At 38.4% G+C, this 9,288-nt stretch overlaps 1 pseudogene; it reads left to right on the forward strand.

Moving 5' to 3' along the window:
• On the forward strand, positions 8,595-8,927 carry LOC102170428 (annotated as a pseudogene).

The following is a 9,288-nucleotide window of genomic DNA, read 5'->3' on the forward strand; positions in this document are numbered from 1 at the left end:
TATTCTGTAATATAATGATATTAGGTGAGGTCGTAAGAGTAGAGCCCTCATGAAAAGGATTAGTGCTCTTAAAAGAGTTATGAGAGAGCCAGCCCCCTCTCTCTGCTCTCTGCCACATGAAGATATAATGAAAAGTCAGCATCCTGGAAGGGAACCCTCACCATAACTGCATTTCTCACACTTCATTGTGCTGGGCTTAGTTGCTCAGTCATGTCCGACTCTTTGACACCCCGTCGACTGTAGCCTGCCGGGCTCCTCTATCCATGGGCATTCTCCAAGAATACTACAGCGGGTTGCCATGCCCTCACACTTCATTAATTGCCCATTTACTTGCTTCTAGCCCTTAATTTTCATCCTAATCTCAAAGAAGGGCTGTTTGAAAGAATATTAAACTACCAGACAGTTGTGCTCATTTCATGTGCTAGTAAGATTATGTTCAAAAATCCTTCAAGCTAGGCTTCAGCAATATGTGAACTGAGAACTTCCAGATGTACAAACTGGGTTTTGAAGAGGCAGACAAAGGAGAGATCAAATTGCCAGCATTCGTTGGATCACAGTGAAAGTAAGGAAATTCCAGCAAAACATCTACGTCTGCTTTACTGACTACACTAAAACTTTTGACTGCGTGAATCACAACAAACTGTGAAAAATTCTTAAAGAGATAGGACTACCACACTGCCTTACCTGTCTCCTGAGAAAGCTGCATGCAGGTCAAGAAGAAACAGTTAAAAATCAACAAGGAACAATGGACTGTTTCAAAACTGGGAAAGTCGTACGACAAGACTGTATATTGTCACCCTGTTTGTTTAACTTCTATGCAGATTACATCATGGGAAATGCTAGCCGGGATGAATCACAAGCTGGAATCAAGATTACCAGAAGAAATATCAACAACCTCAGTTCTGCAGATGATACCACTCTAATGGCAGAAAGTGAAAGGAAACTAAAGAGCCTCTGATGAAGGTGAAAGATGAGAGTGAAAAAGCTGGCTTAAAACTCAGCATTCAAAAAACTAAGATCATGGCATCCCGTCCCAACATTTAATGGCAAATAGAAGGGGGAAAAGTGGAAGCAGTGATAAATTTTCTTTTCTTGGGCTCCAAAATCACTGTGGATGGTGACTGAAATCATGAAATTAACAGATGCTTGCTCCTTGGAAGGAAAACTATGACAAACCTAGACAGCATATTAAAAAGCAGAAACATCACTTTGCCAACAAAGGTCCATATATAGTCACAGTTATGGTTTTTTCAGTAGTCATGTATGAATGTGAGAGTTGGACCCCAAAGAAGGCTGAGTACCAAAGAATTGATGCTTTTGAATTGTGGTGCTGGAGAAGACTCTTGAGAGACCCCTGGACTGCAAGGACATCAAACCAGTCAATTCTAAAGGAAATCAACCCTGAATATTCTTTGGAAAGACTGATGCTAAAGCTGAAGCTCCAATCCTTTGGCCATCTGATTGGAAGAGCTGATTCATGGAAAAGACCCTGATGTTGGGAAAAATTGAAGGCAAAAGTAGAAAGGGGCAACAATGAGATGGTTAGATAACATGATCGACTCAATGGACATGAATTTGAGCAAACTCAGAGAGATAGTAAAGGTCAAGGTTGCTGCAGTTCCTGGGGTTACAAAAATTGGACACAACCTAGCGACTGAACAACAAGCCCCTACTAAATTAAAAACTCCTTGAGGATAAGGAGTATATACGTTGTGTTCTTTATACCATATGTAATGTTAATGAGTAAATATGTGTTGAATGAAGTAATGAATAATTATGAGAACAGTCCAGCCTTCCTTTCAACCCAGGGCACTGATGAGACTCCTGAACTTCCAAAACAGAATGTTAACTATGTCTGTCACCTTCTTATCTGTTTTCATGCTATGTGGTCCTGCCTTCAATCTTTAATAGAAAGCAAATTTAAGACAAAGAGCCCTAGGAGCAAGCAATCTGCCTTTTCCTTTACATTCCCTAAACTATAAAAACTAATCTAAGAGGAAAACAGTTTCATATTACTATAAAACTGAAAAGAGGACTCAAGTTGAACCTCCAAAAGTCTACATATGTGAACCATACTGTTTTAGTCCTTCAAGGATTTGCCTGAGACCACTCGTATCTGAAAACTCCAGGAGCACTAGGCACTTAGAATTCCACAGTGTGAAAGGCACACTCCCTCCCTGCACTCTCCTCCCACACACTTTATAGTTTATTTGAATAGCAACCTGTGGAGTTATATAAAGTGGTGTCCTAGAATCACTCCTATTGAGTTACTCTTTGTGTTAACCCTCTGGCTTTTATGAAAAAGCAGGAAACAAACACAAGAAATTCACTCCTGCATTTTCAGTAAACAGATTGTTAAGACTATTGTCCTCTGCAATAAGCAGCATCCTCCACATGAAGTCCCACAAAGAAGTGTGTTTAATTTGGTGTATGCACAAATCCAAAGCTATCAATAGTTCATTCAAAGAAAAGTAGTAAACAGAAAATTGTAAATTCTAAAGTACTAATGAGTGCCCACTCACTATGTACCAAAAGAGGAAGAATCTTGCTCTGAATTGAATTTATATCAATAATCCAAAGTAATCTTTGGGTTATAGTAAGTACAGGTGTCTTTGAGGAGTGTCTAACTTCCCTAATGCCGGGGACATGAAATTTAACTTACTTAGGAAGAAGTACTCTCCCCACCTATACCTCATTGCCTTCTTTCCACTTAGAAATCCAAGTTGGAACTGCAGTAAGCCTGAGGGAAAAGGAGCATACTCTGATCTGCATATTAGAGGAAAACAAAGTTCTCCAGAACTAAACTAATTCATCAGCACTAGGGACACCATTAGGTTTTTTTATTTTTTTAAGTTTTTATCTTTCTCCTTTTGTAATTTATTTTTATTTTTGACTGTGCTGAGTCCTCATTGCTGTGAGGGCTTTCTCTAGTTGTGGCAAGTGGGGGATACTCTTCATTGCAGTGTACAGGCTTCTCATTGCAGCAGCTTCTCACTGCGGAGCACAGGCTCTAGGGCACTGGGGCTTCAGCAGTTGTGGTGCATGGGCTCAGTAGTTGCAGCCCAAAGGCTCTGTAGTTTGGTCTCAGGAGTTTTGGTGCATGGGCTTAGTTACATAGCACAGCAAAAAAAAAAAAAAAAAAGAATCATCATAATTTGCTAGTTGTAGAGATGATGGAGATAAGAGAGAGGGAAAGGGGTGATAATGGTGCTGACCTTTCTAAATTCACCAACTGGTAGATAACAGTGCCATGCACAGTGATTAGAAACATCATGGGCTAGAAAGTTGGAAAGAAGATCTTGAACTGTATAGTGGGACATCCCTGGTGACTGGTAAAAAAAAAAACCTGCCTGCCAATGCAGGAGATGTGAGTTTTATCCCTCTGTCAGGAAGCTCCCCTGGTGAAGGAAATGGTAACCCACTCCAGTATTCTTGCCTGGAGAATCCCATGGACAGAGGAGCACGGCAGGCTACAGTTCATAGGGTCACAGAAGAATGGGACACAACTTAGCAACTAAACAACAACTATAGAATAAACAAATAGAGATAATGTTGCTGTTGGGTTTGAGTTAAAAGAGCATTGTAGCCTGGAAATAACGGTTTGAGAGTCAGCAATGTATAGGTAATTCTTAAAGCTATGACAGTGCTGAACAGCAACCCAGAGAATGTGTAGAATGAGAAAAGATGTATCACAAAACTTTGCGGATTATCTAAAAAAAATGATAACAATTGGTTAAAGGAGACAGAGAAGGAGCAAGACAGAGAAACTGGAGAAAAAATGAGAGTGATGTATCAGAGCAATGGGGAAGAGAGATTTTTCAGAAAGGAGTGAGTGTGACAATGGGTCAACAGTGTCCATTGTTACTGATAGGTCAAGTAAAAACAAAAAGAACTGAAAAGTGTCCATTGGATTCAGCAAAAAGGAAGTCAGGACCTTGACAAGAGTAGTTTCATGAAATGAAAGTATGCTATCTGGCAAGAGCCTGAGAAGTGGATGAAAGTATGAGAAGTGAATTCAAGTGAAGGAACAGCAGCAGGAAATGCAGACAAGAGTTTTTCAAGAGTTTCAAATATAAAGAGGAAAAACAGGAGAAAAAAGGCAAGACCAGAAGAAGTTGTACATTACAGAGAGATTTTATTGGATATGATTGTTTGGTTAGTTTTTTGTTCTTTGTTTGTTTAAACTGGGAGAAAATTAAATGTGTTTGAATGCTTATGGAAAGGTATGATGGCCAACCACCAAGATGATCCAAATAATCTCCACCTCCTGATATTCATGTAATGTCTTACACACACACACTGAATAGTACAGACCTGTGCAAGTAATGGCTTCCTGAAGAGTGTGGAAATAATGGTGTGCAACTCCTATAACTAAATGAGAAAAAACATGGTGACTTTGCCTTGCTCTCTTGAATCTCTAGCTCTGGAGTAAGCCGTATATCATGTTTTGAGGACTCTCAAGCAGCCCTTTGCAGAGGTCCATGTGGCAAGGAACACTCATCCTTCTTACAACTAGCAAGGAACTGACACCTCCAGCCAATAGCCATGTATGTAAGCCATCTTAGAATAGATTTTCCAGTCCATTAAACTTTCAGATGAGGCCACCTGAGGCCAACATCTTGATTGCAATCACATGAGAGATTCTGAGCCAAAGTCATAAAGTTTAGCCACTCCCAGACTCCTGACCCACAATAGCAATGTGATAATAACTGTATGTTGTGGGATTTCCCTGGTAGTCCAGTGACTAAGACTCCACACTCCCAATGCAGGGGACCTGATCCCACATGCTGCAACTAAGAGTTCACAAGCTGCAACTGAAAAGATCCTGCATGCTGTAATGAAGACCAGGTACAGCCAAATAAATAAATAAAAATAAATATTTTTTAAAAAGAAGCCATGTCCTGCTGTGTCTGCTGCACATGGTAATGAGCTGCTCTAGGACCTTGCTTCAGACATAGATCAAGCCCTGAGCCTTTGGAGTGGGAGCACAGACTCCAAGACCCTGGACTACCAGAGAACTAACCCTAGGGAGTATCAGATAGTGAGAACTCACACAAAGGAAACCACTTGAATAGACCCAGCATCACCCAAACACTAGTAGCACCCTGTGCAGAACGCCTCATCTAAACAACGAACAAAACAAAAATACAAACCAAATCATCAGCAGACAGGATTACCACCTCACTCAGCCTTGACCATCAGAGGAAAAACAAACAAACAAAAACACAGCACAAATCTCACTCTATAGGAAGCTCACACTGGACCAACCTTAGGAAGGCAGAAACCATAAGGAAGAAAGAATTCAATCTGCTTCAAGGAAAAAATTCAACCTTTTTCAAGGAAAGAATTCAACTTTCTTTGAAGGCTGAGAAAAGGAGACCTCAAAAACAATAAGTTTTTTAAAAAGTAATGAAAAGGCAGAGAAATACTGCACAAATGAAGGAACAAACTAGAAACACAAAAGTCAAAATAAATGAAGAGGAAATAGGCAAACTACCTGAAAAAGAATTCAGAATAATGATAGTAAAGATGATCAAAAACCTTGAAAACAAAATGGAGAAAATGCAAGAAACAATTAACAAAGACCTAGAAGAATTAAAAATAAATGTATATTACCGAAATTAAAAATACTCTAGAAGGAATAAATAGCAGAATATCTGAAGCAGAACAAGTCAGTGAGTTGGAAGAAAAAATGGTGGAAATAACTTCTGAAGAGCAGAATAAAGTAAAAAGAATGAAAAGAACTGAGGATAGTCTCAGAGACCTCTGGGACAATATCAAATGCACAAACGTTTGAATTATAGCAGTCCCAGAAGAAGAAGAGAAAAAGAAAGGGAATGAGAAAATTTGTGAAGAGATTATAGTTGAAAATTTCCCCAACATGGAAAGGAAATAACCAAATCCAAGAGGCACAAAGAGTCCCATACAGGGTAAATCCAAGCAGAAACACGCCAAGACACATACTAATGAAACTAACAAAGACTAAATACAAAGAAAGAATATTAAAAGCAGCAAGGGATGGGATCTAATTAAAATTAAAAGCTTCTGCACAACAAAGGAAAATATAAGCAAGGTGAAAAGACAGCCTTCTGAATGGGAGAAAATAATAGCAAATGAAGCAACTGACAAACAACTAATCTCAAAAATATACAAACAACTTATGCAGCTCAATTCCAGAAAAATAAACGACCCAATCAAAAAATGGGCCAAAGAACTAAATAGACATTTCTCCATAGAAGACATACGGATGGCTAACAAACACATGAAAAGATGCTCAACATCACTCATTATTAGAGAAATGCAAATCAAAACCACAATGAGGTACCACTTCACACCAGTCAGAATGGCTGCAATCCAAAAATCTGCAAGCGATAAATGCTGGAGAGGGTGTGGAGAAAAGGGAACCCTCCTACACTGTTGGTGGGAATGCAAACTAGTACAGCCACTATGGAGAACAGTGTGGAGATTCCTTAAAAAATTGCAAATAGAACTACCTTATGACCCAGCAATCCCACTGCTGGGCATACACACCGAGGAAACCAGAATTGAAAGAGACACATGTACCCCAATGTTCATCACAGCACTGTTTATAATAGCCAGGACATGGAAACAACCTAGATGTCCATCAGCAGATGAATGGATAAGGAAGCTGTGGTACATATACACAATGGAGTATTACTCAGCCGTTAAAAAGAATTCATTTGAATCAGTTCTGATGAGATGGATGAAACTGGAGCCGATCATACAGAGTGAAGTAAGCCAGAAAGAAAAACACCAATACAGTATACTAACACATATATATGGAATTTAGGAAGATGGCAATGACGACCCTGTATGCAAGACAGGGAAAGAGACACAGATGTGTATAATGGACTTTTGGACTCAGAGGGAGAGGGAGAGGGTGGGATGATTTGGGAGAATGACATTCTAACATGTATACTATCATGTAAGAATTGAATCGCCAGTCTATGTCTGATGCAGGATACAGCATGCTTGGAGCTGGTGCATGGGGATGACCCAGAGAGATGTTATGGGGAGGGAGGTGGGAGGGGGGTTCATGTTTGGGAACGCATGTAAGAATTAAAGATTTTAAAATTTAAAAAAATAAAAAAATAAAAAATAAAATTAAAAAAAAATAAAAGCAGCAAGGGAGAAGCAACAAGTAACATATAAGGGAAACCCCGTATACTTAACAGCTGATCTTTCAGCAGAAACTGTGCAGGCCAGAAGGGAATGGCAGGATATATTTAAAGTACTGAAAGGGAAAAATCTACAACCAAGATTACTCTACCCAGCAAGGATCTCATTCAAAACTGACGGAGAAATAAAAAGCTTCTCAGACAAGCAAAAGTTAAGAGAATTCAGTACCACCAAACCAGCTTTACAGTAAATATTAAAGAGACTTATATAGTCAAGAAATACAAGAGAAGAAAAAAGATCTACAAAATCAACCCCAAACAATTAAGAAAATGGCAATAGGAACATATATATTAATAATTACTTTAAATGTAAATGGATTAAATGCTCCAACCAAAAGACACCGACTGGCTGAATGGATACAAAAAATAAATATTAAAAAAATAAATAAAGTTCTTAAAAATGTATGTTATTTTAAGCTGGTAAACTGTTACAACAATAGAAAACTAATATAGAACTAATACAGAAGGTTATCGTATTAAACAGGAGAGGCTTAAAATATAAAAGAGGAGAGTATTGATATGCAAGATGTCTGAAGAGGCAGAAGTGTTTCCTAAGGAAATGATCAGCTTCATATAGGAGAAAGGATGTCACAGGACATCATGTCACAGGAGGGAGATAAAAGGATGGCTATATAAGATCAAGCTGTTGGTCAGTGACAGGGAATGAGAAAGCATACCTCTAATGTTCTCAGTTTTCTCTGATAAGAAGAAAATGAGGTTATCTGTTAAGAGTGATGAAGGTGGTAGAGAAGTCTAAAGTTTGAAAAGGATAAGGAAATTTTATGTAGCTGCTGTGGAGAAGAGGAATGAGAGGACTAGGGAAATATTGAAGGATTTCTCAATAGTATTGAGAGCCCAGTTGATGTCAAAGATCACAAATTATTTCATGTAACTAACCTGTGAATTTTCTCCAAAATAAGGTGAGCTGCAGAAGTACCTGTTGGCAAAGTCTCACAAAGCAACTTTGGATCACACTTCAGATTAAGATAAAGTTGCCTGTATTATGGTCTAATCACAGCTTGATGATTAAAAATGGCAGGTGTGATTAAAGAGAAGCATGGTGCTTTACATCTGAAAGAGATGGGAAAACTGTGTGGCTAAGGAACTTCAGATGAATCCCTGAACCGTTACTGTACAGAGATATGGATATTTAAGTTGCTTTTTTAAAAGGTCAATCAATCTGATAGTAGAGAAATTATTAGAAATATCTTCTGAGCATTATTAATGATTTATTATTTCTTGCTCTTCCATATAAATACCTTTTCCTTCTCTCCCAGTCTTCTCTATTCTTTTAATACGCAATTATTAATAGAGTCTAAAGGATCTATCTAAAATATAAGCCAGAAAGCGGGACGTTCAGCTTGTGAGCGGGAACTTCTCGGTTGCGCACAGAAAAAGAACGATTTAAAAATGGGTGATGTTGAGAAGGGCAAGAAGATTTTTGTTCAGAAGTGCGCCCAGTGCCATACCGTGGAAAAGGGAGGGAAGCACAAGACTGGGCCAAACCTCCACGGTCTGTTTGGACGGAAGACAGGTCAGGCTGCTGGATTCTCTTACACAGATGCCAACAAAAACAAAGGTATCACCTGGGGAGAGGAGACGCTGATGGAGTACTTGGAGAATCCCAAGAAGTACATCCCTGGAACCAAGATGATCTTTGCTGGCATTAAGAAGAAGGGAGAGAGAGAGGACTTGATAGCTTATCTCAAAAAAGCTATCACTGAGTAAAAAAAATATATATATATATATTTTTTATATATAAGCCAAAATATAAGCTTATATTTATATATAAGCCAAAATTACCTCTCTTCATGCATATATGTAATAAACTGTATTCTTCAGAATTGGCCCATCAGATACATTTTACTCCTTGAACACAATATATATATATATAAACTTTATCTAACAAATAATTTGAGAAGTAATAGCTATGTAAATATTTGCTAAATAATTGCTATAATTACAAAGCAAACTTTTTTCCCAAAAATAAATACCCGTCATTGGAATTCAAATAGCAGAGTTGTGGTACACAAACCTGCTACAATCTAACTAGTTTAGTTTGCCTCATTATATACAATTTTAAATTCCA

The sequence above is a fragment of the Capra hircus genome, chromosome 10, assembly GCF_001704415.2.
Source record: "Capra hircus breed San Clemente chromosome 10, ASM170441v1, whole genome shotgun sequence".
NCBI lineage: Eukaryota > Metazoa > Chordata > Mammalia > Artiodactyla > Bovidae > Capra > Capra hircus.